Source organism: Schistocerca piceifrons, chromosome 7, assembly GCF_021461385.2.
Source record: "Schistocerca piceifrons isolate TAMUIC-IGC-003096 chromosome 7, iqSchPice1.1, whole genome shotgun sequence".
NCBI classification, from domain to species: Eukaryota; Metazoa; Arthropoda; class Insecta; order Orthoptera; family Acrididae; genus Schistocerca; species Schistocerca piceifrons.
The window spans coordinates 93,740,817-93,752,342 of record NC_060144.1 but is presented as its reverse complement, the minus strand read 5'-3'; the positions used below and the strand labels follow the sequence as shown (position 1 = coordinate 93,752,342).

General features: G+C 49.8%; 3 non-coding genes across 3 annotated transcripts; all 3 read left to right on the top strand.

Annotated features, from left to right (window-relative positions):
- The first annotated feature begins 918 nt into the window (after positions 1–918).
- On the top strand, positions 919–1,002 carry Trnal-uaa. Its single transcript has one exon. It is a non-coding gene; the product is annotated as a tRNA-Leu (tRNA).
- Positions 1,003–2,770: 1,768 nt separating this feature from the next.
- Positions 2,771–2,854, top strand: Trnal-uaa. Its single transcript has one exon. It is a non-coding gene; the product is annotated as a tRNA-Leu (tRNA).
- Positions 2,855–4,622: 1,768 nt separating this feature from the next.
- Positions 4,623–4,706, top strand: Trnal-uaa. Its single transcript has one exon. It is a non-coding gene; the product is annotated as a tRNA-Leu (tRNA).
- Positions 4,707–11,526: the final 6,820 nt, after the last annotated feature.

Genomic DNA, 11,526 nt, shown 5'->3' with positions numbered 1-11,526 from the left:
GACAAGTCGACACATGGGGACACACGATGCTGTGAATCGCAATCCGCACTAGCCTACGCGGAGCTGGACGAGGGGCGAAGGAAAACCATTCGTAACACGACAGTTTGGAAATTCGACGATCGCGAGCGTTGGAAACACTCTCCTGAGTAAAGAAGACAACTTGCGTGCGGTGTCCGGGCTTCGAACCCGGATCAGCTACTTGGGAAGCAACCATGCTGACCGACACACCACCACCGCCTTCTGCTACGCGCTGCTTGCTCCGTGATGTGTCGCCTTCCCTCCTGGCGCCAGAGGCCGAAGGCAATCTCGCTGTAGGCGCTCAACGCCGAGTGGAAGGCGAGCACATCTGAACCCGTTTTCCTGGTGCTGCTAGGGCCATATACTGAAACTGAGCGCAGAACTAACTTTTACTGAAGAATCTGCCCTTTAATGCACATCAGGGCGAACACGAAATTTCTAATATGAAGTACTCACTGACGATCCAAAGACGCTTCAGTATGTACGCGTCGGTACCACCGGGGCAGTGCCTAAGTATTGTAAAGTGAAGGTCGACAGTTTGAGCCTCACAGGAAGTATTTCATTGGCTTCCCACGAGTGCGTTATGCACAGCGTGGCTGTTGCTAGGAAACGGCCTTATTTGCCGTTGGCTAATATCTAGTTTTCTTTGCATCAATGTGAAAATGTTCCTATTACTAAATACAGTTTTGCTAGTTACAGTTCAAACTAGAAACGACGGAAGAAAGCGGTCCAACGCGCCACATTCGTTCCCGAAGGGGAGGGTGCATTTCCTACGCCACGTCTGACATAGCGTCTTAAATTTTCTAAAACTGACATAATTCCATCCTACCGAAAAAAGAAACAGATTTCGCAGTGAGGTTCTTGCTAGAGATGGAAGTCTCTGGAGCTCTTGCCTCGCACGTCAGATTGGCCGAGCGGTCTCAGGCGCCAGATTTAAGCTCTGGTTCCCGTAAGGGAGCGTGGGTTCGAACCCCACATCTGACAATGCATTTTAAACATTCTGAAACTAACGTACTCCCGTGATCTTACAGAACAAGTAAATTATGCAGAAACACGCGAAGCAGATTTTACTAGAGACGACAGTGACAGCCCGAGCGGTCGAAAAGAAATAGCGGAACATACTTTTCCCGCGTCGAGGTTTAGCTCTTCTTACGGACGTTTCCGTTGTTGTTGTGCTGTGGCTCTGGGTTCCAAGCGACAGCGAGAAAACCTCAACAGCAACGCATACGTGTTTAAAGGAATCGTAAGGCCTTAATAAAGATAGATGAAACGGTGGCTCAGGTGCTGGAGATGTGAAGCGGCCGTATTGTGTGGGTAGTAAGCTCACTAAGTTAGTGTGTCATGCTAACAACGGGAAGGCTATGGGTTAGATCCCACCAAGGGCTATCCCATATTGCTTCCCTAAAAGGCAGCGCGAGAGACTGCCAGGCAAATCCCAAGTGATCTGTACAAGGACTAAGATGTCCGCACGTCTGGAAACGTTCTCGCCGACTTGTGTGCCACGCTGACGACACGGGTTCTCGTCCGATCACCGAAGTTAAGCAGCGTTTTTGCGTGCTTAGTACACGGCTCGGTGGCTAACTAGGAAGTCTGCGTGCTGTTGGATTCTTTAATTTTGCCTTTTCCCTTAGTTTTCGGTGTTGCTGCGCGGTAATGATACGGTCCAGCACGCTGACCCCTCTCTTGCCTCTCGGGACCCAAATTCGCGAACCTGCGGCCACAGTCAAATGAAAGGGTCCGTTGCGCGTTTGTCGAGTTGGTCTCTCCCAGTCGTTTCTAGCGCCTGTCCTCTACATATACGCCCATTTGCAAGCGTCAGCTTTCGCAAAGTCGGGACAAGTCGACACAAGGGGGCACACGATGCTGTGAATCGCAATCCGCACTAGCCTACGCGGAGCTGGACGAGGGGCGAAGGAAAACCATTCGTAACACGACAGTTCGGAAATTCGACGATCGCGAGCGTTGGAAACACTCTCCTGAGTAAAGAAGACAACTTGCGTGCGGTGTCCGGGCTTCGAACCCGGATCAGCTACTTGGGAAGCAACCATGCTGACCGACACACCACCACCGCCTTCTGCTACGCGCTGCTTGCTCCGTGATGTGTCGCCTTCCCTCCTGGCGCCAGAGGCCGAAGGCAATCTCGCTGTAGGCGCTCAACGCCGAGTGGAAGGCGAGCACATCTGAACCCGTTTTCCTGGTGCTGCTAGGGCCATATACTGAAACTGAGCGCAGAACTAACTTTTACTGAAGAATCTGCCCTTTAATGCACATCAGGGCGAACACGAAATTTCTAATATGAAGTACTCACTGACGATCCAAAGACGCTTCAGTATGTACGCGTCGGTACCACCGGGGCAGTGCCTAAGTATTGTAAAGTGAAGGTCGACAGTTTGAGCCTCACAGGAAGTATTTCATTGGCTTCCCACGAGTGCGTTATGCACAGCGTGGCTGTTGCTAGGAAACGGCCTTATTTGCCGTTGGCTAATATCTAGTTTTCTTTGCATCAATGTGAAAATGTTCCTATTACTAAATACAGTTTTGCTAGTTACAGTTCAAACTAGAAACGACGGAAGAAAGCGGTCCAACGCGCCACATTCGTTCCCGAAGGGGAGGGTGCATTTCCTACGCCACGTCTGACATAGCGTCTTAAATTTTCTAAAACTGACATAATTCCATCCTACCGAAAAAAGAAACAGATTTCGCAGTGAGGTTCTTGCTAGAGATGGAAGTCTCTGGAGCTCTTGCCTCGCACGTCAGATTGGCCGAGCGGTCTAAGGCGCCAGATTTAAGCTCTGGTTCCCGTAAGGGAGCGTGGGTTCGAACCCCACATCTGACAATGCATTTTAAACATTCTGAAACTAACGTACTCCCGTGATCTTACAGAACAAGTAAATTATGCAGAAACACGCGAAGCAGATTTTACTAGAGACGACAGTGACAGCCCGAGCGGTCGAAAAGAAATAGCGGAACATACTTTTCCCGCGTCGAGGTTTAGCTCTTCTTACGGACGTTTCCGTTGTTGTTGTGCTGTGGCTCTGGGTTCCAAGCGACAGCGAGAAAACCTCAACAGCAACGCATACGTGTTTAAAGGAATCGTAAGGCCTTAATAAAGATAGATGAAACGGTGGCTCAGGTGCTGGAGATGTGAAGCGGCCGTATTGTGTGGGTAGTAAGCTCACTAAGTTAGTGTGTCATGCAAACAACGGGAAGGCTATGGGTTAGATCCCACCAAGGGCTATCCCATATTGCTTCCCTAAAAGGCAGCGCGAGAGACTGCCAGGCAAATCCCAAGTGATCTGTACAAGGACTAAGATGTCCGCACGTCTGGAAACGTTCTCGCCGACTTGTGTGCCACGCTGACGACACGGGTTCTCGTCCGATCACCGAAGTTAAGCAGCGTTTTTGCGTGCTTAGTACACGGCTCGGTGGCTAACTAGGAAGTCTGCGTGCTGTTGGATTCTTTAATTTTGCCTTTTCCCTTAGTTTTCGGTGTTGCTGCGCGGTAATGATACGGTCCAGCACGCTGACCCCTCTCTTGCCTCTCGGGACCCAAATTCGCGAACCTGCGGCCACAGTCAAATGAAAGGGTCCGTTGCGCGTTTGTCGAGTTGGTCTCTCCCAGTCGTTTCTAGCGCCTGTCCTCTACATATACGCCCATTTGCAAGCGTCAGCTTTCGCAAAGTCGGGACAAGTCGACACAAGGGGGCACACGATGCTGTGAATCGCAATCCGCACTAGCCTACGCGGAGCTGGACGAGGGGCGAAGGAAAACCATTCGTAACACGACAGTTCGGAAATTCGACGATCGCGAGCGTTGGAAACACTCTCCTGAGTAAAGAAGACAACTTGCGTGCGGTGTCCGGGCTTCGAACCCGGATCAGCTACTTGGGAAGCAACCATGCTGACCGACACACCACCACCGCCTTCTGCTACGCGCTGCTTGCTCCGTGATGTGTCGCCTTCCCTCCTGGCGCCAGAGGCCGAAGGCAATCTCGCTGTAGGCGCTCAACGCCGAGTGGAAGGCGAGCACATCTGAACCCGTTTTCCTGGTGCTGCTAGGGCCATATACTGAAACTGAGCGCAGAACTAACTTTTACTGAAGAATCTGCCCTTTAATGCACATCAGGGCGAACACGAAATTTCTAATATGAAGTACTCACTGACGATCCAAAGACGCTTCAGTATGTACGCGTCGGTACCACCGGGGCAGTGCCTAAGTATTGTAAAGTGAAGGTCGACAGTTTGAGCCTCACAGGAAGTATTTCATTGGCTTCCCACGAGTGCGTTATGCACAGCGTGGCTGTTGCTAGGAAACGGCCTTATTTGCCGTTGGCTAATATCTAGTTTTCTTTGCATCAATGTGAAAATGTTCCTATTACTAAATACAGTTTTGCTAGTTACAGTTCAAACTAGAAACGACGGAAGAAAGCGGTCCAACGCGCCACATTCGTTCCCGAAGGGGAGGGTGCATTTCCTACGCCACGTCTGACATAGCGTCTTAAATTTTCTAAAACTGACATAATTCCATCCTACCGAAAAAAGAAACAGATTTCGCAGTGAGGTTCTTGCTAGAGATGGAAGTCTCTGGAGCTCTTGCCTCGCACGTCAGATTGGCCGAGCGGTCTAAGGCGCCAGATTTAAGCTCTGGTTCCCGTAAGGGAGCGTGGGTTCGAACCCCACATCTGACAATGCATTTTAAACATTCTGAAACTAACGTACTCCCGTGATCTTACAGAACAAGTAAATTATGCAGAAACACGCGAAGCAGATTTTACTAGAGACGACAGTGACAGCCCGAGCGGTCGAAAAGAAATAGCGGAACATACTTTTCCCGCGTCGAGGTTTAGCTCTTCTTACGGACGTTTCCGTTGTTGTTGTGCTGTGGCTCTGGGTTCCAAGCGACAGCGAGAAAACCTCAACAGCAACGCATACGTGTTTAAAGGAATCGTAAGGCCTTAATAAAGATAGATGAAACGGTGGCTCAGGTGCTGGAGATGTGAAGCGGCCGTATTGTGTGGGTAGTAAGCTCACTAAGTTAGTGTGTCATGCTAACAACGGGAAGGCTATGGGTTAGATCCCACCAAGGGCTATCCCATATTGCTTCCCTAAAAGGCAGCGCGAGAGACTGCCAGGCAAATCCCAAGTGATCTGTACAAGGACTAAGATGTCCGCACGTCTGGAAACGTTCTCGCCGACTTGTGTGCCACGCTGACGACACGGGTTCTCGTCCGATCACCGAAGTTAAGCAGCGTTTTTGCGTGCTTAGTACACGGCTCGGTGGCTAACTAGGAAGTCTGCGTGCTGTTGGATTCTTTAATTTTGCCTTTTCCCTTAGTTTTCGGTGTTGCTGCGCGGTAATGATACGGTCCAGCACGCTGACCCCTCTCTTGCCTCTCGGGACCCAAATTCGCGAACCTGCGGCCACAGTCAAATGAAAGGGTCCGTTGCGCGTTTGTCGAGTTGGTCTCTCCCAGTCGTTTCTAGCGCCTGTCCTCTACATATACGCCCATTTGCAAGCGTCAGCTTTCGCGTCAGCCGATCAAAGTCGGGACAAGTCGACACATGGGGACACACGATGCTGTGAATCGCAATCCGCACTAGCCTACGCGGAGCTGGACGAGGGGCGAAGGAAAACCATTCGTAACACGACAGTTTGGAAATTCGACGATCGCGAGCGTTGGAAACACTCTCCTGAGTAAAGAAGACAACTTGCGTGCGGTGTCCGGGCTTCGAACCCGGATCAGCTACTTGGGAAGCAACCATGCTGACCGACACACCACCACCGCCTTCTGCTACGCGCTGCTTGCTCCGTGATGTGTCGCCTTCCCTCCTGGCGCCAGAGGCCGAAGGCAATCTCGCTGTAGGCGCTCAACGCCGAGTGGAAGGCGAGCACATCTGAACCCGTTTTCCTGGTGCTGCTAGGGCCATATACTGAAACTGAGCGCAGAACTAACTTTTACTGAAGAATCTGCCCTTTAATGCACATCAGGGCGAACACGAAATTTCTAATATGAAGTACTCACTGACGATCCAAAGACGCTTCAGTATGTACGCGTCGGTACCACCGGGGCAGTGCCTAAGTATTGTAAAGTGAAGGTCGACAGTTTGAGCCTCACAGGAAGTATTTCATTGGCTTCCCACGAGTGCGTTATGCACAGCGTGGCTGTTGCTAGGAAACGGCCTTATTTGCCGTTGGCTAATATCTAGTTTTCTTTGCATCAATGTGAAAATGTTCCTATTACTAAATACAGTTTTGCTAGTTACAGTTCAAACTAGAAACGACGGAAGAAAGCGGTCCAACGCGCCACATTCGTTCCCGAAGGGGAGGGTGCATTTCCTACGCCACGTCTGACATAGCGTCTTAAATTTTCTAAAACTGACATAATTCCATCCTACCGAAAAAAGAAACAGATTTCGCAGTGAGGTTCTTTGAGATATTGCTAGAGATGGAAGTCTCTGGAGCTCTTGCCTCGCACGTCAGTTTGGCCGAGCGGTCAGTTCCGCTTTAGACGCCGTGTAGTGTGGACGTGCCTAGTCTTCCGCTCCGCCGTAGCGTTACGTATAGTGGACTATCGTTTTTGTTTACGTGTTGTGTTGCAACTTCTGTGAGTGTTTCTCCGTCGTTGTTTCGTACCTTGTGTTACTTTCTGTCCTTATTTCAGTGTTTTTTGTGTAGCGGTTTCGACCGTATATTTTGAAAATGTCGTCCCAGGTTATTCCTCGTCAGGCTACAGTTAGTTTTGCTTTTGACAAGTCAACCCGCCATGTGCAACCTAGTTCTCTTGAGATTCATGATTGGTTGGTAAATACCTTTGGTGTTCATTCGGATCAGGTGCACACTGCTTATTTTGATACCGAACTGTATGTTTTCTTTGTTAAGTTTATGGACCCACTTCAGGTTGATAAAATTCTTTCTGAATACGGTCATCAAGTTCTCTTTCGGCATCGGGATGATTCTGTAAGTACCGTGCTGCTTTCCAATGCTTCCATTACGTACACCAGTGTTCGTGTTTACAACCTTCCACCGGAGGTGGATAATGTCTATCTTAAGGAGGGTCTACAGAAGTATGGTGATGTAAAGAGCATTCGCCTTGAACGCTGGTCAAGCCAACATCGCCTGCAATGTTACAGTGGTATTCGTTCAGTCGAAATGCACGTTAAGCAGAATATTCCATCTCACCTGCAGATCGGTGGATATCGTGTCCATGTAACATATAGTGGTCAGGTTGGCACCTGTTTTTTGTGCAATGAAAGTGGTCACGTGCGTACCGACTGTCCGCGGAGAGTTTTTGTTTTAAAAAATTCTCTCGAACAGCGTCGCAAGTTAACGGTCGCTGACCTCGTTGCAGGTGGTTCTGCTCTTGGTGTAACACAGTTCAGTGGTAGTAGCGCCCCGCCACAGGTTTTGCGCACCCCTGACACAGAATTTCCTCCTTTGCGTGCTAAATCTGATGTTGTTCCGTCTGTCCCTCAGGTGGGTGTGCCACTTTTGAATAATAAGAGGCGTCGCCCACACGATGGAAATAGTACGGATGAGGATCTCCCTGAGATGCCCCAGTCCGAGCGACCGGCATCCTCCGAGCCACTGTGTACTGTAGCTGCTCCCTGCGCTCCTGAGGTAGCGGTTCCGGTGGCGGCTGCTGGCGCCCCTCCGGCCTCCGACGCGGCTTCTCTCGAGTCGGGTCGTCGGTCGGGCCTGTTGGCGCCGTCTTCCGAACCGACTTCGATGTCACAACAAGTGGAGCCGCGACAACTTCCTGCTTCGCTGCCCCATACCTCTGCCAGCGGAGCTGCTCCGCTTCCTTCCAACTCTGCGGCCTCGGACCTTCCTGCTCACGTTTCGCCTCCGTGCAGTCCATGTTTGCCGGAAGCTAGTGCAGGTGTTGACCATTCCGTTTTGTCGGATGTTTCCCCCGCGACCCCGGATCCCGCATGTGGACCGGCGCGGGTGGTATCGGATACAGAACTTGACCCTCCTACGTCACCGGCGGCTGAAGCTTCCTTGCCCGTCAGCCGACGCAAGTTACGCGTTCAGCCGAACGTTAATGCTGTTCGTAAAAAACCGAAACGTAAGGGATCCGCGGAACGGGGTAGCAGTCCCCCTCCCTCGGATGCCTCCGTCACCCCTGCTATGGACTGTGACGCTGGTGCGTCGGTGTAGGTGATTTGTTTTCTCGCTTTTCTCTCTATGGTTCAAGCATACACCTTTCTTACCTTAAATGTTAACTGTATTGAGTCCGACGTTCGCATTGCCTCTTTGCGGCAGTTTATTTACGACGCCTGTGCGGACGTAGTGTTTTTGCAGGAAGTGTTGTTTTCTGATCTCTCTCTACCTGGATTTCAAACTGTTTTTAATGTCGCGCCGGAATATTCAACTGGAACTGCTCTTTTCTTTCGAGAGGGCATTCCTATTACTGACATTGAATTCCTTGACTCTGGCCGTGGGATTGGTTGTCGTCTTTTTGATCTCCGCCTCGTTGTTTTGTATGCCCCCTCTGGTTCGGGTCACGCTGTGGCTCGATCGCGCTTTTATAAAGAAGAGCTTATTTATCTTTTGCGCCAGAGTCCTCGGAGTCTCCTGCTCGGAGGCGATTTTAATTGTGTTTTACGCCCTGCAGACCAGTCCCCCAATTTTAATTATTGCCGTGATTTACATGACTTAGTTCGTACGATGCATCTGCGTGATGTTTGGGAACACAAATATCCAACCCTGGTGAAATATACGTTTTTTACCGCGTCCTCATGCAGTAGACTCGACAGATTCTATTTATCTGATTTTTTATGTGATAAAATTCCTTCTGTCGATGTTATTCCTACTAGTTTTTCTGACCATTGTGCTTTTACTGCAACTGTAAATCTTAGTCACCAACCTGCAAAACTTTATCGTTCCCAGTGGATGTTAAATGTTTCCCACCTTGCCGACAGTGCTATGGATGATGTTATAAGTGGCGTGTGGGAGCGATGTCTTCGCTCTGTCCCGCGATACCCCTCCTTGCTGGTTTGGTGGACTGCGTTTGCCAAGCCCAAGATTCGTCAGACTTTGATTTTTTACTGTGCTGCAAGGGCGCGTGATTTTAAGAACACATATGAATTTTACTACTCTGTCCTGCGTGAACTATATGACGCGGCGGGTACCTCTCCTCTGCGGATCCATGATGTTCGTCGTATTAAAGCCAAGCTCTTGAGCCTTAAACGACGACAGATGGATGGTCTGCGAGTAAAGTCGAAACCTCACTCTCTTGTTGAAGGTGAACTGACATCCTTGTACCACCTGCTACGGCATCAGACTCGTCGTCGTCGCTCCTTCATCTCTTCTCTTACGGTGGATGATGGACGAGAGCTTATTGCACAGGAGGAAATGGTTCGTGCTCTTCATCAGTATTACACTAGTCTATATTCTGCCGATGATTCTGGTGAGTCTCTTTCGGATGATGTATTTGGGGATCTAACTGCGACGATCGCGCCTGACGCGAACGGCGAATTTCTCCGGGAGTTCCAGGTAGATGATGTTTTCGATTTTATTGCTCGCTCTCCGTCCAGTAAATCGCCGGGTCCAGACGGCCTGCCTAAAGAATTTTATCTCCGTTTTTGGCCTCTTTTGGGTGGCATTTTTATGCAGATTTTAAATGAGATTGTCAGGGGGATGGATGTGCCTGCCGATTTTAAAGTAGGCAAAATTGTTTTAATTCCGAAGTCCTCTGGTCGTTTATCTGCTGCCAATCTTCGTCCGCTCACATTGCTGAATTTTGACTATAAGACAGCTGCTAGAGCGCTCAATAGCCGGTTGTCTTCTCTGCTTCGGGGTGTGATTGGTGCACATCAATGTTGTTTTCATGATAGATCTATTCTGACACCAGTAGCCGAATATCGGGATGTTGTCTCGGTTGCGACGGTTACAAACGTACATTGTGCCTTTGCCTTCCTTGATTTTTATAAGGCTTTTGATCACGTCAGTCATGTGTTTTTTGATCGTGTATTAGGTACAATAGGTTTTAACGCTTCATCACGTGGTGTTCTTGGCAATTTGTATAGGGGAATAACAGCTCGGGTGTCAGTCAATGGGCAGCTGACGCCGCCCATTGCTATCCGCCGCGGAGTGCCTCAGGGTAGTCCGCTCTCTATGTCTTTATTCGTATTGTCCCTGGAACCGCTGCTTCGGACTATTGCTCTCAAGCTTCAGGGTATGTCCCTCTCTGGTGGGAAGCTCTCTGTTAAGGCATATGCGGATGATGTCGTTGTTCTCCTCCGTGAACGTGATGATATCCCGTTGTTGAAAGGGGCAGTTGATGCATACTGTCGTGTCTCTGGAGCGCGTCTCAATCAGGGTAAATGTAAGTTCCTTGATATTCGAGGATTTCGAGATGCTGACGTCCCTTGGGCCACTTTTGTCGATCGCCATACGTCCTTGGGGATTATCATTGATCGGTGTCCTCTAAAAATGGCGGCTCTCAATTGGAAATCTGTCACCGAGAAGATACAGGGGGCTCTGATGGTCCATGAGCAGCGCTCTGCTACCATTTTGCAAAAAGTCAGAATTTTAGACACCTACGTTCTATGTAAAGCTTATTATGTTGCTCAGCTGTTCCCACTTCCCATGATGGTGGCGAAAAGGTTGCGCCAATTGTCTAGCAGGTTTATATGGAAGGGCCATCTATTCAAGTTACGTTACGAGGTAATGACGAAACCGCGTATCTTCGGAGGCTTGGGCCTCTCTGACATTACTCGCAAGGCGTCTGCTTTGTACGTCCGCCGAACGACTCTAATTGTTACGCAAGAAGTGACTTCAATTACATCCAGGCTTTTTACTGTTGTGCGTCCGGCGAGCCTTGCTCCACCTGTCGATGTCGGACGCCTAAATTTTAAGTTGAAACACATTCGGGAATTTTACATTGCGGTGAGTTACCTCGGTGACGTCTTCTTGCGGCGACCGGTGCCAACGACCAAGGGCTTGATTGCCCGCTGGGAGGGGCTGGCCGGTCCCAATCCAATAGAACTGGCGTCTCCATCTGTGTCCTGGAGGAACGTCTGGAAGAATGTTAGTCTGCCGATCCACTCAATGGCCGTGGCGTCCACGTGGTATAGGGTAATAAATAATTTGGTTCCCACCAATGTACGACTGCACCGTATTGGTCTTTCTGACACGGACAGAAACAAAAAAAAAAAGGGGTATGATTCCTGCTTTGGGTGCAGGAGGTCCCGGGTTCAAATCCCGGACGAGCCCTGCCATTTTGACCGTGCTGCAGAGTAGGTGGAACTCAGCCCCGGTTGCAGCTCCTCAATGAAGAGTAGACGCCTGTTATAGCACGTGGATATAACAAGAATGCGGCACCAGCAAAGTACGTAAAAAAGAAAAAAAAAAAAAAGGGGTATGATTCCTGCTTTGGGTGCAGGAGGTCCCGGGTTCAAATCCCGGACGAGCACTGCCATTTTGACCGTGCTGAAGAGTAGGTGGAACTCAGCCCCGGTGTGGTCTCCTGGATACCCTTGAACATCGATTCACCTGCTGTG